This window comes from Erinaceus europaeus, chromosome 9 (genome assembly GCF_950295315.1).
Source record: "Erinaceus europaeus chromosome 9, mEriEur2.1, whole genome shotgun sequence".
NCBI lineage: Eukaryota > Metazoa > Chordata > Mammalia > Eulipotyphla > Erinaceidae > Erinaceus > Erinaceus europaeus.
This window is the reverse complement of record NC_080170.1, coordinates 116012793-116030679: the sequence shown is the minus strand read 5'-3', so window position 1 is coordinate 116030679 and position 17887 is coordinate 116012793. Positions and strand designations below refer to the sequence as shown.

Below are 17887 nucleotides of genomic sequence, written 5' to 3'. Positions count from 1 at the left end.
GCTCTGCAAAGGATAAAGTGCCACACAAACACAGAGAATTATGAAACCCAAAAAGAAAATCGTCCTGAGACCAGGCGGCAGTGCACCTGGTTGAGCACACACACTGTCGTGTGCAAGGACCCGAGTTCAGGTCATAGCTCCCCCACCCACAAAAAGGAAGCTTCACAGGCGTGCAGTTGAAGTACAGGTATCTTCGTGTTTCTTTCCCTCTCCTCTCTCAATTGCTCTCTGTCCTGTCAAATAAAAGTATTTTTTTAAATGATCTTACGTTACTTTTATAATTTTTTGTTTGTTTTGCCTCCAGATCTATCGCTGGGGCTCCGTGCTGGCACTAGGAATCTACTGCTCGCAGTGGCCATATTTTCCAATTTTATTCAACAACTGAGAGGGGAGGGGGGGAGAAAGACAAGACACCTACAGACCTGCTTCACAGCTCAAGAAGGGTTCCCCCTGCAAGTGGGGAGCGGGGTGTAGTTATTATTGTTGTTGTGATTGATGTCGTTGTTGTAAGATAGGACAGAGAGAAATGGAGAGAGGAGGGGAAGACAGAGAGGAGGAGAGAAAGACACCTGCAGACCTGCTTCACCGCCTGTGAAGCGACTCCCCTGCAGGTGGGGAGCCGGGGCTCAAACTGGGATCCTTACATCAGTCCTTGCGCTTCACACCACATGCGCTTAACCCGCTGCGCTACCACCCAATTCCCTATTTATTTTATTTTTAACGGCAGAGAAGTGCAGAGGGAGAAAGAGAGGAAGAGAGTACTGCCAGCTCTGGTTTATGGTGTTGGGGATTGAATCTGGAACCTCAGAGCCTCAGGCATGAGAGTCTTTTGTGTAAGCATTCTACTCCTTCCCCAGCCTGGATCTTGGGCTAATTTAACAATGCCAGCAGAGCACTACTGGGACCAACAGGAGGACTCAGATAAATTTAAGGCTCTGCACTGTGTTTCTTAGTCTTTTCTTTTTAAGGTAAAGACAGGCAGAGAGAGACATGCACCACAGCACAGAAGTTCCCCTCAATGTAGCGATGTCAGGCTTGAACACATGACAGGTTGCACACATGACAAAGCAGGACACTGTCCAAGTGAGCTATTACCCCAGCCCTGCAAATTCTTCTGAAAGGTTATGAACTGCTACTGGTAGTCATTACAGAGAACAGTATGGAGAATCCTTACACAAAAACAGTAGAAACACCTTATGATCCGCAATATCATTCCTAGTTATTTGTTCAAATGACAAGAAACACTAATTTAAAGAGACAGATGCAACCCCCCCGCCCCCATGTTCACAGCTGCACTATGCACAACAGCCACATATGACACAACCTAAATGTCCAGCAGCTGATGACTGGACAAGGAAGTTATGGGACATATATACAGTCAATGGAGTTCCACTCAACAATTAAAAAAAAAAAAAAGACAGCACTGTGTCCTCTGGGACAAAATAGATGAAACTATTCTGGTGACTATGCGGAAGGAAGGAAGGAAGGAAGGAAGGAAGGAAGGAAGGGAGGGAGGGAGGGAGGGGACAGGACATCTAATGGATGATTTCACTCACATGTGGAATATAGAGAACTGAAATACACAAACTTGAAAAAGCAGAGAGACTGAGAAGGGAGGAGACAAAGGGGGAGAGACAGACAAGACAGACCTCCATCCCCGCCTGTCTCATCACTGGTGAAACTCCCTGTGAGTGGGGAGTGGGAAGCAGGGGCTCAAACCAGGGCCACCACCTGGCCTCCCTACACCCCTATTATCTTATAATCCTGTACATCACTAATAAAAGGAAGGAAGGGAGGGAGGGCAGAAAGAAGGAAGGAGGAAGAGAGGGAGGGAGGATGACAGGGAGGGAGGAAGGTGAAGGAGATGTATGTAAGGAAAAGGTTAGGAATTGCTGTCATTTTGTAACTTCACTCCTGCTTTGTAGAACCTCTTAAAATGTATTTTCATTTGGTGGACTGCATAGCGATGATAAACAATGATTCTGTGCCAAGCACTGTGCCAGTAAATGTGCCTAGACTGCATAATGTTATGCAAAGAGACTCATGCCTGAGGCTCCAAAGTCCCGGGTTCAATCCCCCACACCACCAACCAAACCAGTCAATCCTAGAAGTGTTGGGAAATCTGAAGCTTAAAGTCAGGCATCTTACAGAGAAGGTCGAGGTTGGGGAATTTCCAAGCCATAGAATTTCACCTGAGTTTGCAAAAGCTGATTCCCAATAAATATAATTACAAAGTTTAGTCAAATAATCATTCAGGGGCCTATAAAAAAAGGGGGGAGGACTAAAATATTTTTCAGTGCAAATACTGTTTAAGAAATGACTAAGGGAGTTCGGCTGTAGCAGAGCAGGTTAAGCATAGGTGGTGCAAAACACAAGGACTGGTGTAAGGATCCCGGTTCAAGCCCCAGCTCCCCACCTGCAGGGGAGTCGCTTCACAAGTGGTGAAGCAGGTCTGCAGGTGTCTGTCTTTCTCTCCCCCCCCATTTTCCCCTCCTCTCTCCATTTCTTTCTGTCCTATCCAACAACAACAACAGCAATGATAACAACAACAATAAAAACAACAAGGGCAAAAAAGGGAGTGAATAAATAAATATTTTTTTAAAAAAGAAATGACTAAGTAGGTATACACTACTACTGCTTTCTACCTGAGATGAAAAAAATTACTTGGCATTATTATGCTTTCTACAGTCTATTCCGAAATAATACCATTTCAGAATCCTGCTCTAACTACTTATCACATGTGGTCTAATATACTTAAATAGAAAGAAAAAGAAAAAAAAGAAAGAAAGAAGGCAAGAAACTATTAGTACAGCCAGTACAGCCCAGGAGGAAAGCTCTGGTCTTTTAAATACAAGGCGTGTACCATAGCAGTGGTCTGACCCATCTCTCTAGCCCATTCACTAAATGAGTAAATAAAGAAAATTTTAGAAAGAAAAAAACTATTAATTTCTACTTTGTGGGGCCAGGTGGTGGTTACAATGCACAAGGACTCGAGTTCAAGCCCCTGGGCCCCATCTGCAGAGGGAAAAACTTCAGGAGCAGTGAAACAGTGCTGCAGGTGTCTCTCTCTTTCTCTCCCTCTCTATCTCCCCTTCTCCTCTTGATTTCTGGCTGTCTCTATGCAACAAATAAATAAAGATAATAAAATAAATTTAAAATAAACGATTTCTACTTTGTGAGTTTACAACAATAATGTTAAGTCTTTACATCGTTTGTTTTTTATGTAGCAAAGAACCAAGGCACCGAGAAAGAGTTAGAATAAAACAGCAAAGTGCATTAGGCATATAAAAGTGCCCTGAGCAGTTTAGGAGTTCTGTAAGAGCACTATGTAGATAAACAGCATTAATCTTGAAGAAAGAAGAGAACTAGGAACACTAGCCACCAAACAATTTTCACTCATAAGAGGAAGTGATGTTTCTCCCTGACTCAACAAACTGGGTTCCAAAGAATCCTGGTCCATTCAGTCAGTGAATTTACCATCCTGTTCACTATTCACCAAAATTATAGTGGGGTGGTATCTTGAATAGAAAGAACAGTCTTCCCAGCACTGACACAGTCAGTAGCTAAAAAGTGTGGTCAGTGTTTTCCTTTCCCTGAAAGTATTGAAATGAGAGAGGGCTGGGAGCACTTTGCCATGGAAGACACAGGTTCAAGTTCTCTAGCACCAGGCAGAAGCAAAGGGAAAGTTTCACAAGGAGTTAGTGGGTGTTCTTTTCTCATGTGCTGTTCCTATTGAAAGGGAAGGAAAAAGAGTCAGTTGGGGAATGAAAGTAGAGAGCATAATAGTTATGCAAAGAGACTCTCTGATGCCTGAGGTTCCAAAGTACTGGGTTCAATCTCCTAAACCACTGTGCTGTGGTAAAAAAAAAAAAAAAAAGAAAAAAAAAAAAAGAAATACAGGCTTTAAAAAAAAAAAAAAGTCTATTGGGAGTGGTGAAATGTCAAACACACAAAGCCTTAGCAGCAAAAAATAAATTAAATAAATAAAAAATTATAGAACTTTAGTAGCACTGGAAGAAATACATGGATTTCTGTATGTAATTTCTGGTAGAATAGGACTTCTCAATTTTTTAATTTTAAGTAAAACAACCCCATGATCTGATCAGACAAGCAGTACTTGATTATGGTAAGAAATGGGGGGGAGAAGAGTCACCTAAAATTCCCAGCCCAAAGACAATTCTTCTACTCTGAAGTTAGGCATCTGTGTGGAGTGAGTGGCAGTGTCGGTGACAAACACAGATTACACATTGCTATCTGCCCAGTACTATTTACTGATCCTTGCTTTTGTTTTGTTTTGTTTTGTTTAATTGGCAAAGGGTTTTATTCTGTAGCAGACATGTTACAAAAATGTTGTCCTGCAGAAAGCAAGCATGAGATTATTCTAAAGAAAAGAAATCTGCTGACCCACGTTTTCAAAGCAAATCCTGCCAGCCCACAACTGAGTTCTCTGCCGCAGGTCATGCAGTTTCTGGGGAAGCAAACCCCAGTGCCAACCCAAGATGAGTCACTGAGCTTCGGCCAATCCTAGCGGTTGGTCCCTTTTCCCTTGACACTGACTGATTTCGACGGGGGCTTATGTGCAATGCCGACCCATGAATGGGATGGCATCCATGATGAGGCTTTGGGGAAAGGTTTTTCCTCAATGGTAAACAGCCTAGGGGGAAAAGGCTCTCTTCTTCCAAGAAACTGAGTCATATTCACTTCTGACACTTGAACTTGAGGCAGCCCTCTCATCTTGCAACCACAAAAAGAACTAGCCCAGGAGGAACACACACACACACACACACACACACACACTGCATCTTCAACCTTCTACCACTGGCATTATTATTGTTGTTGTTGTTGTTATTAATTGTATTGGGGTGCAATTTCTCATCTTCCCATAGTGTCTGCAAAACACTCTGGCCTCCAACTTAGATCCTTTAAATACACACACACACACACACACACACACACAATCTTCCTGAGCCAGCCTCCCCATAAAATTAATCGTTTTCACTGCTAATTTTCTCAGAAGAGTTGTCAAAACAAGCTGTTGTCTCTCACTAAACTATGTTAATTGACACTAACACCTCTCTAATGTCTCAAAACTTGGGCTTCTAATACTCTGTGGTTCCAAAGCTTGTCTTACATGCTACCATTACAGCTGTTAATATACTACAGTAGTGGTTTACTTATCTATCAAACTGTATCTTCTGCAATGTTCTATAATGTCAATATCTTGAAAAGACTGGCATATGAAGGCATAAATATTAGTTTAATAAGTCAAGTCTAAACCCAATACCTAACATATAAGCACACCACAAATGCTGAAATTTAACTCTCCTGCTGTCTGTGTACACCAAAAGCTTTATGTGTTTGTGTTTAAGTTTGGAAAAGTAACAGAACAAAGTACCTTGAAGCCTGAAGAAATAATGCTTTACTGTTCAAGGAACATAGAGGCGCTCAAAGTTAACTCCATAGGAGAAGGGAAGACGGTTCCACACTGTCATCCGAGACGCAAAGACAGGAAGCAAACAAGCACCTGAATTCCTCTGTCCTGCACCTGCACCTGCACTGCGGCCAACCTGCTCCACAGAGGAAACATTGTCCCAGCCCTCCAGTGCATGGGACAAAAAACAAAGGGGGGCAATGACAATAGGCCTGGCCTCAGAACCCAAACACACTTCTTAAAAACCTAAAGAATATGTCACGATTTTGAACCAGACTTGTGAAAGTGCTTCACCAGAAAGCTAACAACTGAGTAAGCTATATCCATAGTAACTCCAGACTGGGCTCTAACTGGCATTTCACTTGATTTCTCGAGGTGACAGTGGAACATGAAGGCTAAGAATGCTGTTCAGGTAGGGGGGAAAAAAAAAACTTTGCTACTTCAAAAGCCATCTAATGTGGGGGAAAAAAATTATCAAAATGATCAAAAGGAGCAGTGGGGTGGTGGTGTTTCCCCCCTGCCTTACTTCTCCTTCTAATTTAAGTGACAAATCTTATATAGAAAATGCTGGGAGTCAGGTTGTAGCGCAGCGGGTTAAGTGCGGGTGGCGCAAAGTACAAGGACCAGCATAAGAACCCCGGTTCGAACCCCGGCTCCCCACCTGCAGGGGAGTCGCTTCACAGGCGGTGAAGCAGGTCTGCAGGTGTCTATCTTTCTCTCCTCCTCTCTGTCTCCCCTCCTCTCTCCATTTCTCTCTGTCCTATCCAACAACGACAACAACAATAATAACTACAACAATAAAACAACAAGAGCAACAAAAGGGAATAAATAAATAAAATAAATATTTAAAAAAAATAATAAAGTGCTGAGCTGCACTGGAAATACTCCTCAGAAAAAAGCACATAAAGAGGCATCAGGTACTTTGAAAATGAAAAGACCTCTGGAACAGGATGTGATAACCACATGGAATCTTAAAATATATATGGTAACATTTAAGTTGAATACACACTTTGTGAAATCATCGATCTTCCAAAACAAAAAGAAAAAAAAAAAAACCACTTACTCCAAATTGCAATCTAATAATTACAGCACAATTACTGAGACTAGTAAATCTTTTATAGTCATATATTGTACTACTAACTCTGCTGTCTGAGTAACTCTCTCCACTGACTTAGTGAGCTTTCAAAAGACACTGGCATAATTCCAAGGCAAGGTGCTGAGGCATCATAAGGATATAAGCAAACAGAGCTGAGAAGTCTGGGAAGTTCCTCAACAAGAATCAGAGGCAGGAAAGTCAGTTTTTCAAGAGAGAGTGATCAATGGAGAAAAAGACAGGAGAGGGAGAACAGAACATTTCCTTGACTGCATTACATCATTCACAGTCAGGAAGGTGAACTATTGCTAACGTCCAGGCTACAAAAGTATTAAGGAGAAAAAAAAAAAAAAGACCCCAGTAAGTAAAACTCTTTTTAGTATAATTTCACCTTAATGGGGGTGGGGAAGTGGAATGTAACTGTTTGCTATGTCTCTGATGTAATCTAGGAGATAACAAAGTGAAGACAACTACCAGACAAAAGTTGAGAATATTTTATTACAAAAAAATGGCCTTTGCTAGGGCAGGGGACAGAGCATAATGATTATGCAAAAAAGGCTGTCATGCATGAGGCTCTGATGTCCCAGGTTAAATCCATACCAACCACTATAAACCAAAAGATAAGCAGTGCTCTGATAAATTAAAAAAAAAAGAAAGAAAGAAAGAAAGAAAGAAAGAAAGAAAAACTTTTAAAAAGGTTTTTAAAAGTCCTTTTGGGGGCTGACAGTGACGGACCTGGTTGAGCACACATGTTACGGTGTGCAAGGACCCGGGTTTGAGCCCCCAGTTCCTGGTCCCCACCTGCAAAGGGAAAGCTTTGTGAGTGGTGAAGCAAGGCTGCAGGTGTCTCTGTCTCTCTCCCTATCTCCCCCTTCCATCTTGATTTCCGGCTCTCTATCCAATAAATAAATAACAATAATTTTTTTTTAATTTTTTTTAAAAGTCCTTTTGAGAGTGGGGTTAGATAACATATCAATTATGCAAACAGACTCTCAAGCCTGAGACCCCGAAGTCCCAGTTCGATTTCCCCCACTGCCATAAACCAAAGCTGAGTAGTGCTCTAGTAAGAAAAAAAAAATCCTTTTGAATAAGTTTTGTAAAGTATTAAGAAAGCATTAAGAGGGTGGGGGTAGATAGCACGTGATAATGCAAAGAGACTCTCAAGCCTGAGGTTCAATCCCCTGCATCACCACCATAAACCAGAGCTGAGCAATGCTCTGGTAAAAAGAAAAAAGAAAGGAAGGAAGGAAGGAAGGAAGGAAGGAAGGAAGGAAGGAAGGAAGGAAGGAAAGAGAGAAGGAAGGAAGGGTTAAGATGGGCTTGGGTGATACTGATTATGCAAAAAGTCTTTCACACCTGAGGCACCAAAGTCACCAAAGTTCAATCCCCAGCACCACCATAAACCACAGCTAAGCAGTGCTCTAGTTAAAAAAAAAAAAAAAAATTAAGACAAATTTTAAATCTCTAATAAAACATGACTTGGCCACAGTTTCAATTACACTCAAATAACATTTTCAAAACTCTACTAGTACTGAGAAAGGAACCAGCATATCCAGTTGAGTTTTGAGTTAGCACAGATATGCCAAAGAAAATGTAACATCCAAAGTCACTGGCAGGTGGTTACATTCCACATATTACCATAGGATGACTGGTTCTGCTCCAGTACTGCATCAATGTAGTAACTATGTAATTATATAAAAGGTGGACAAGTTACTCAATCCGTCAGACCACAAAGACCTCAAGTCTATACTGCAGAGAATAGACTAGATGAAGAATGGTGTGTGCTTTATTTCTTCAAAAGCCAATTTCAATTCATAAAGACTATCTCTAGAGCATTTGGCCAAAACTCTTGTTCTTTTAGTAAAAACCTATGTTGCAGGGGTAGATGGCATAATGGTTTTGCAAAGAGACTCTCATGCCTGAGGCTCCAAAATCCCAGGTTCAACACCCCACCATATGCCAGAGCTGCTCAGTGCTATACAAAGAAAGAAAGAAAGAAAGAAAGAAAGAAAGAAAGAAAGAAAGAAAGAAAGAAAGAAAAGGAGGAAGAGAGAAAGAAAGGAAGAGAAAGGGGGAGTAGGGGAAAAGAGAGGGAGAGAAAGAAAGAAAAGAAAAGAAAAGAAAAGAAAAGAAAAGAAAAGAAAAGAAAACCTACGTCCTGTGCTCCTTGCCCTCATCTGGGTGTCTGAGATGCTGCTACTGAGTTTTTCATCATCACATTCACTCCAGCTATCTTTCCAGTGGCAGCGACCTGGTGCACACCCACCACGTGCTCTCCTGTCTCCCTCGTGATCAATGGCTGCCATTCAGCTCCAGGAGGCTGTAAAGCCCATGTAACCATGCACTTCCCTGATTTTGAACGCCAGATAACTGACACCTAGCAAGTATAGATATTTGGCAGCAGTGTGCTAGCCACTTTAACTAGAGTGTACTTCATTCTCAAACAATCTCTACGATGCGAATGCTATTATCATACACCACCCACCATTTGAAAGAGCAGAAAAGAAAACAAGGCTGGGTGAAATAACGTGCCAGGGGCTTCAAAGCAGTTAAGTAATGCCTGAGGAGTTTAGAGTGTTTGGATCCAGCTCTCCCACAGGTAGCCACTATGCTTACTGCCCTGCCTATTGTACACTGAATAACTGTAAACCCTAATAGTTGTTAATTTCACGTAGTGAGTATGCCAGAAGTGAAGGCTTCATGACTTCTTAAAAGTGGGTGTGTCTGTCTGTCTGTGTGCGCGCGCGCGCGCGCGTGCCCTCCTCCCCCCCATATATATATACTACTGCCACCAGGGTTACTGATACGGCTCAATGCCTGCATGATGAATTTACTGCTCCTGGTGGCCATTTTTTTCTATTTTATTTGATAGGACAGAGAGAAATTGCAAAGGGAGAGGAAGACAGACAGGGAGAGAGAACCCTGCACACTTGCTTCACCACTCATGAAGCATGTGTGGCCCCGCAGGTGGGGAGTGAAGGCTGGAACCCGGGTCCTAGTTCAAGGTAACGTGCATGCTCAACCAGGTGCACCCCCGCCTGGCCCCCTTAAGTCTATACTTTATCTGCAGCCCTGAGATGTTTATTCTTCCCACGGGACCTAGATTCTGGTAAACAGAATTACCTAAATATACCCTGAGTTACAGCAGATCACTTCACTTGGCATACTGTTGCTTTTCTTAATTATCATCAAGGTTAACAATTTTCCCTCTTTTAATTTAATAAAACAGAAGGAAATTAAGAGAAAGAAGAAGACAGAGGTGAAGAAGATAGAGGAGAGGAAGAGACACCTGCAGTGCTTGCTTCTCCACTACTCATGAAGCTTCCTCTCTCCTGCAGGTCAGGGTCAGGAGTAGGAGCTAGAACCCGAGTCCATGTGCTCAACCAGGTGTGCCACCACTCCATTAAGCAGAACCCTCTGGGAATTCAAGCTTTAGCGTCAAGGACAACTCTCCCATTAACAGAACATTAATCAGAAAGTCAGTAGAGGGAGATGATCCTAAAAACTATCTTGTGTTCACATTGTGAAGAAAATCTCTGGCAAGCGGTCAAGACGCTCTGAGCTTGCAGTCAAAGGCTATGCACCTGCTACTCTGAGCATCATTTCTCACAGTAGAGCAGGCTGGCGGGCTAGGAGAAGGAACTCAATGGTAAATAGTAACCCTCCCCCAACACACCTAGGAGATCCACTTCCGGGATTAACCACACTGGGGGTGGCGGTGCCACTTTCCAAGTGATTTGCTGAGCATGAAGTTTTTTGTTTTTTGTTTTTTACCAATCCCTATTAAAAGGAGCATAAACTTGGCCACTCAAAAAGTGGACTTCTTCAGCAGTTCCGAGTCATTTTTTAAATTAGCTCTTACATACAAAGCATACTCCAGAGTGTTGGGTAATTTCAGGCTTTTGGTCCCATTGCATGCTTTTATATATTGCCACCTTCCAGACGGTCAACATAAAAACAAACCTACCACCTGATTTGTCTCCAGATTCAAAATAAGACGGTGTTCTATGTAACGGGAAATCCTGTGCCTTTTCTACGTTCATTCCATACACCAACAAGGTGGTAAGGTGTGTACACTTGCTTCTAATTTTCAAGCACAGTACAAAAAGAATAAATCTACATGTGAAATCTTCAGTGAATATTAAGAAGATTTTGAAAGAATGAGAGTACTTAAGAGGAAATCAGTTCAAAGAAAACTTTCTTTTTTAAAATTTTCCAAGTATAGAGCAAAGGAAACAGCTCAGTAACTGAGCACAGGACTTGCAAGCCTGAGGCCCCTGAGAGCAGAGGTTTGATCCCAGCACTAACATATGCCAATCTGAGCAGTGCTTTGGCGTTTCTCTCAAATATAAACACTGAACACATGTGATGCTAACAATGGTTAATAAACCAGGTTCCCCAAGAGAAAAAGGGACATGTACACATTATATGACATACATGTACGATCCTTAATGTGCACCTGAAGCTTAATGTCTTTCTCACTTTACAGAAAGAGTAGCTTATCTTACAGTGCTAATGCTTTCTTTTGATGAAAGTTATATCCTAAAGAATCATAAGTTTAAGGCATAATATTGAACCTCCCTAGTCCAGAACTTAGAGCATTAAAACTAGTCTCTTTTGGGAGTCGGGTTGTAGCGCAGTGGGTTAAGTGCAGGTGGCGCAAAGCACAAGGACCGGCATAAGGATCCCGGTTCGAACCCCGGCTCCCCACCTGCAGGGGAGTCGCTTCACAGGCGGTGAAGCAGGTCTGCAGGTGTCTATCTTTCTCTCCCTCTCTCTGTCTTCCCCTCCTCTCTCCATTTCTCTCTGTCCTATCCAACAACGACAACAACACTAACTACAACAATAAAACAACAAGGGCAACAAAAGGGAATAAATAAAATAAATATTAAAAAAAAAAACTAGTCTCTTTTTTTCCCAGTGCATGTTAGTCATTCTGTTAGCCATGTCACACCACAAACACATCACCCCTCAAGTTTGCTAGCAGTGAGGGCAGCTATGCTTGCATCACGTGCTAATGTTCCAAGCAAGAAGTCACCATCCGGGATATAAACAGTGCCAGCTCCAGAGCTAAGGGAATGAGACAAGTATATGTGGTTTGCCCTTTGCCTGACAGCTCAGTCCAGCCTTGACTGAGACCAGTCCATTCCACCCATATTCTCCTGGTCCTCCTCTCTCCCTACCCAGGACTAGTCAAGGGCGGGTGGAGGTAGACAGCATAATGGTTATGCAGAGAGATTCTTATGCCTGAGGCACTGAAGTCCCAGATTCAATCCCCTGTACCACCATATACCAGAGCTGATTGGTGCTGTAGTAAAAAAAAAAAAAAAAAAAAAAAAACTAAGGGCTGTAAGACTAAATAAACGGTTCTGTCCAAACTGTCAGATCACTCTAGCAGCGCATTTCTTCCCTGGTTCCAGCCCTCTTGAGGCCAGGAGCCTGCCTCTAAAAGGGCAGTAGGTCAGGAGACTCTTTAAACACCTCTCCAGCCATGTGGCCACTTCTGACAGTGATCTAGCACTGCACCTACGGAGTACCTGGATCCGAAGTCACATACACAGAGAGAAACCCTCCTTGGGTCCTTCTCAACCCTGGGACACAACCCCCTGCAGCACCCCCACCCCCACCTCCACGCTGTGGCCTTTCTGGGCGGGGAGCATGTGAGAAGACTCTGCACCAGCTGTTCCGAATTACCTCTCCGGATGGGGGAGGAATGACTCAGCAACGCAACTTTTTTTTCAAGGAGTCACCCTACCTTGTTCTCCAACCAACACACTGAACAAAAGGCAAGCCACACCGCTGTCATTGCTTCCTGAGCAATAGCTCCGTGCCAGGCGATCAGATCACCAGCCCAAAAGGCATCCTACTCCAAGCTGACTCACCAACAGCCTTTTTTTTCCTTTTCTTTTCTTTTCTTTCCTTTTTTTCCACTACCACCAGACTTCTTTCATCCCAAGGTCCAAGTGGCAAGTGTCACCCAGCCCAACCCTTCCAGGAGGACTCAACAATCCGGGAGATTGAGAAGGAAGGAGGAGCAGGGACCGGGGTGGTGGCGAACCTGGTTGGGCACACACGTTACCAGGATGCGGGTTCAAGTCCCCGGTCCTCACCTGCAGAAGGAAAGCTTCTAAGTGATGAAGCTGGGCTGCAGGTCTATCTTATCTATCTCCCCCTCCTCTCTCTCAATTTCTGGCTGTCTCTATCCAAAATAAAAGATAATTAAAAGTAAAAGACTCTGGGGTGGGTGGGGGGGTGGGGTGAAGAGTACAGGTCCAGGAAAAGGATGGCAGAAGACCTAGTGTGTGGGGGTGGGGGTTTGTATTATGTGGAAAACAGAAATGTTATGCATGTCCAACCTATTGTATTTACTGTTGGCTGTAAAACATTAATCTCCCAGTAAAGGGGGAATTTAAAAAGAGAGGGAGAGAGAGAAGGAAGGAAGGAAGGAAGGAAGCCAGACGATGTCTTCCCGGGTCTCTGCTCACCCACGTGAAAGGGTCCGAGCGGCTCCATCACCAGCAAGTCCGCCCTTTCCATCTTCCCAGGAGGCCTCTGCAAGTCCCACTGGCTGGCACAGATCAGCCCCAGCGAGTGAATGAGTGAGTGAGTGAGTGAGTGAGTGAGAGAGAGCGCGACTGGGCTAACAGTCCTGACACCTAGGCAATTCCCAACAACAACAACAACAACAACAAGGGGGGCGCCTCTGCACCGCCTCTGCACCCCCACAACAGGCCAAGTCTTTGCTTTCTGGAGCGCAGAGTCCCAGCTGGCTCCCGGGCTCTCCGTCACCGCTTACAGCCCTGGGCTCACCGCACCCGCACCCGCACCCGCACCCGCAGCCAGTGCTTCGGGGACACCGCGGCCGTGACTCCCACGGGACCGACCCGCAAGCCGCGGGGCAGCCGCTGTGTCTGAACTGGGGGGTGGGGCGGGGGGGCGAAGGCGACAACAACAAAGGAGGGAGCCCTGAGGCCCCTGCGCTGCCCGTCACAGACGCCACAGCCCCGCCAGGAGAGTGGGGGGATTTTTTCCTTTTTGGGGGGGTGGGTGTCTGCAGACACACACACACACACACACACGCACGCACGCACGCACACTCACGCCAGTGCTGCGCCCGGGCGACACACCACACGGAGGCAGCAGGCACCCGGGCCCGTCCTCCTGGACTCAGACCTCGGCGAGAAGGCGGTGAAAGGGGGGCGGCCCCGGGGCGCCCCAGGAGCCCCCGAGCGGCAGGCGCGCGCACACACCCATTCCCGGGCCGCCTCCCGGTCGGGGGGGGGGGGGGGCGAGTCCAGCTGCGGCGCGTAAACAACCGCGCCGACCGGCCGTCCCTTCCGGCGGCCGCGATCGCAGCCAGGAAAAGGGGCCGCAGCCGCCCCCCGCGGACCTCGCCCATCGGCCACCCCAGTCCACAGGCCGCCGCCCGGGGCACCCCGGAACCCTCCCGCAAGCTGCTGTCACCCACTGCCCCCACCCCACCCCACCCTGCTTCTCCCGACCCCAGCAAGGCCCGCGGACCCTCCCGGGGCGGGACGACAGCCAGCCCGGCCGGAACACTCACCAGAGCCGAGGCGCGGCGCGGCGCGACCCGACTGCCGGCGGTGCGGACTGCGGTCAGATGACTCCCCGCCCGCACCAGCCGCCCCCTCCCTTCGCCTCTGCCCCGCCCCTCCACACGCCTCCGCGCGGCCGAGACCCCGCCCACCCGCGAGCGACCCCGCCCCTTCCATCCGCCTCGCGGGATCCCGCCCAGTCAGCACTGGAGGCCCCGCCCCTCGGCCCGAGAAGCTTCAGTTAGCGCGCGGGAGATCCCGCAGAAGGTGGAGGCCCCGAGCGAAACCCACGCGAGAGGTTGCGGGCCGAAAGCCAAAGGGCAGCGGCTGCAGGCAGGAGACGGCGTGGCCGGCGCTTAGCGCCCCGAAGTCACAGGCCGCCCAAAGTCCACCTGCTCTTTGCAGTTTGACGGCAGAAAGACAATAAAGCTCAGGATATCCAGGATCCCAAACGTTGCAGGACACGTGGGATGGAGCCACGCCGCCGCCGCCAGCCCCCAGTGTTCGGGGACCACCGAAAGGAAGCCCCCACGCCTTTGCCGTCAGTCAGAGCAGCCCTCGCAGCCTTCCCTGGGGGCCTGCGGACGGGGATGCAGCAGGTGCATCCCGGATTCTTTGAGGGCGGACATTTCCTGCAAACCCGCTTCCCTCTTGCAGGTGTCCCCTTTGCACCGTGGCTGCCAGGAAACTCAGTCCAGCCAAGTCAGCCCCTCCTCTGGTGCTTATCCAAATCGCTTAGCTTTAAAAAATGTGCATTTCCCAAGGCATCTCGGGACTCTATAAAGCACTGTCTCTGCAAAGAGAGATGCATTGCATTTTGATCTGTCCGTCTAGAGGAAAGAGTTGGGATACATGATTTGTAGCAAGAAAATGTACCGCGGGCTGTTGAGTTCAAATGGAGAGCCTGGGAAGATGTATTGGTGTGTTTTATTTATTTATTTATTTATTTGCCTCAGAGGTTATCGCTGGGGCTCAGTGCCTGCACTACGAATCCACTGCTCTTGGCGGCTGGTTTTTTTCCTGTTTTATTGCATGGGACAGAGAGAAATCGAGAGAGGAGGGGAAGACAGAGTGGGGAGAGAAAGACACCTGCAGACCTGCTTCACCACTTGAGACATTTGAGTGGCTTCCAGCATATGGGAGAAAATGACATTCCGTTGTAAGGGACTGTGAGTGATTCACTATGACCTAGACTGAGGGCAGGCTGTACTTTTAGTCTGGGAAGAATGGACCTCCAAAATCGAGGGAGGCAGAGCATAGGCAGGTAGGACTCAGATGACTTTCCAAGTTGCCTGAGTTCTCAGGAAGTACAGTATACTGTGAGAAATAAAGAAGTCAGGCTGTGGTGCACCTGGTTAAGCGCACACATTACAGTGCACAAGGACCCAGGTTCAAGCCCCTGGTCCCCACCTGGGGGGGGGGGGTCACTTAAGAAGTGCTGAACCAGGTGGTCGGGGAGATGGCTCAGTGGATAAAGCCTTGGACTCTCAAGCGGGAAGTCCTAAATTCAATCCCTGCCAGCACATGTACCAGAGTGATGTCTGGTTCTTTCTCTCTCTCCTCCTATCTTTCTTCAGTAATAAAAAAATAAATAAAATCTAAAATCTCTTATTAAAAAAAAAGAATGGTGAAGCAGGGCTGTAGGTGTATCTCTGTTTCTTTCCCTATCTCCCCCTCTCTTCTCAGTTTCTCTATCTAATAATAAATATATTTTTAAATAAGGAAAAGACAGTTAGGAATAGGACATGAAAGATTGCAGGTTACAATTGTGAGAGTTTTTGAGGCTTCACTGTCCTTCGACCATAAAGCAGCAGAATTATATTATTCTTTCATCTCACTTCTTTGTAGTTTCTTCAAGAAGATAAGCAAATCCTTCTCTTTGGGGAAAAAAATTCTCTTCACCCCTAATGATGATGGCAGTATTTTCTAGTCTGGAAATTATGGCATATACTCAGTTACTGAAAAGTCTTACCAAGATGTTGGAAATATTAAAGCAGTGAGACCCTACTTCCTTTGCTTCCCATCTTCCCCATGGGAACACTAGAGGTAAATATTTGAGGACTTCCATCATTTGTATTCAAAATCTCAGTTGCTTGTCAAAAAGCATATTCCAGAACCCTGTCCCCAAAGTCTCTAATTTTATACTTGAATGGGCCCAAGGACCTGTATTTTATATCAATTAAGATAATTTTCAGAAGTACTAAAATATGGGGTTAACATTGATGGTAGAGAATGAAATAAAGCCAAGTCAGAATGGGAAGGGCTTTCTCAGGCACCATGCTTGAAGTTTGGACTTTATCCTGTGGATTGAGAATGTGTACAGGACTTTAAGTCAGGTAATTTTATAAAATATCATTCACTAACTTTATGTTGCTTTATTTTCTTGTCTGTAAATAGCTTTTCACTAGCTGAGTTTAAAAAAAAAAAAATCTAGAGGGTCAAAAAATGGGCTTTAAGCTGATTATCAAAATAAAGTAAGCGAGGAGCCGGGTTGTGGCACACCTGGTTGAGCGCATATGTTTCAATGCACAAGGACCTTGGTTCAAGCCCCCAGACCCTACCTGCAGGGGAAAAGCTTTGCGAGTGGTGAATTAGTGTTGCAGGTGTCTCCCTATCTCCTCCTCTATCACCTCTTTCCCTCTCAATTTCTGCCTGTGTCTATCCAATAAATAAATAAAGATAATACAAAAAAACATTAAAAAGAAAGTAAGCAGAGGTTATACCAACTTGGGAAAACATCAGTTTTCCCTCCAAAGCAGTGGATTGAAGCCATACCATCCCTAACCCCTGGTTGGAAAGAAGGTTTTTATGGAAAATGAACACAGATATGTATAGACAAGGAAGACATTCTGGAACATGAATGGAATTTCCCCTAGTGCTTATCCCTAGTGTAGCCTGCCAGCCAAAGGGGAAATGGGGGCCACAGGACATGGAGGCTTGGTCCCACTTGGATCCAACTGGACAGGGAGGTAGCACATCAGCCTTACCTTGCATACTAAATAAATAAATGTAAATAAAATATGGTGTGGGCAGAGCTTGGCTTTCTGTAGCACCAAGTAGCAGGACCCCTTATTCAGTTTCACTGCTAATTGTCCAGTATGAAAATCCACTTCTTTCTAACACAACCCTGATGAAAAGAGCTTCAAGCACCACCCAGAGTCCCTTAACCAAGTGACCTAGTTCTGGTCAAGCAACACAAAGTAAATACACACGCAATGGGACTTCCAGGAAAGTTCTTGTTTTCCTGAGAATAAAAGACCAGCTCGGTGGAATGTATGCACCTTTGCCCTGTGCCTGCTCTTCCTCGAACAATTGGAGGTGGAGCTCCTTCCTTTCAAGCCTGAAGATGATAACTACAGACTAAGGGTTGCAGAGCTGGAAGCCAGAAAGAAGCTCAAGTCCTTGATGACTTCCTTGAGCAGCTGACCAATTCTGATAGCGGGTCAGACTTGTTATGGTACCAGACAAAGAAGCCTTATGCAGTTAGGCTTCTGAAGCTGAGCTTCTGTAACTTGAAGTCAAATGCAATCTTAACTGGTACCCTTTCTCATTCTCAAGGCTTTGTCAGATACCTTGTGTCATTGTTTAAAATATAGGTAATAGAGCCCTGATACCATACATTCTAAGTTATGTGGAAGTAAATACCATTTGGGTGGGTGTGTGTGTGTGTGTGTGTGTGTGTGTGTGTGTGTAAGAGAGAGAGAGAATACAGCCTATACTTACAATCTTAGAAGCTGGCTAATAAATAGCAAAAAGCATTATATGAGTGATGAAAGTGGAGAAAGGGCTGAAACTAAATCTTATGAA

At 45.5% G+C, this 17887-nt stretch overlaps 1 protein-coding gene across 4 annotated transcripts in view; it reads right to left on the bottom strand.

Moving 5' to 3' along the window:
- The window catches only part of BACH1 (BTB domain and CNC homolog 1), a 50696-nt gene extending 36528 nt beyond the window's left edge, over positions 1-14168 (bottom strand). Inside the window, exon 1 of one of the 4 annotated variants that reach the window (XM_007528554.3) lies at positions 14089-14168. The gene's annotated coding sequence lies outside the window, so the exon portion shown is untranslated. Of the gene's footprint in view, positions 1-12582; positions 12635-13009; positions 13118-13625; positions 14022-14088 lie in introns of those variants that run through there. The other 3 variants (XM_060198587.1, XM_060198589.1, XM_060198585.1) reach the window with 3 other exon arrangements.
- Positions 14169-17887: the final 3719 nt, after the last annotated feature.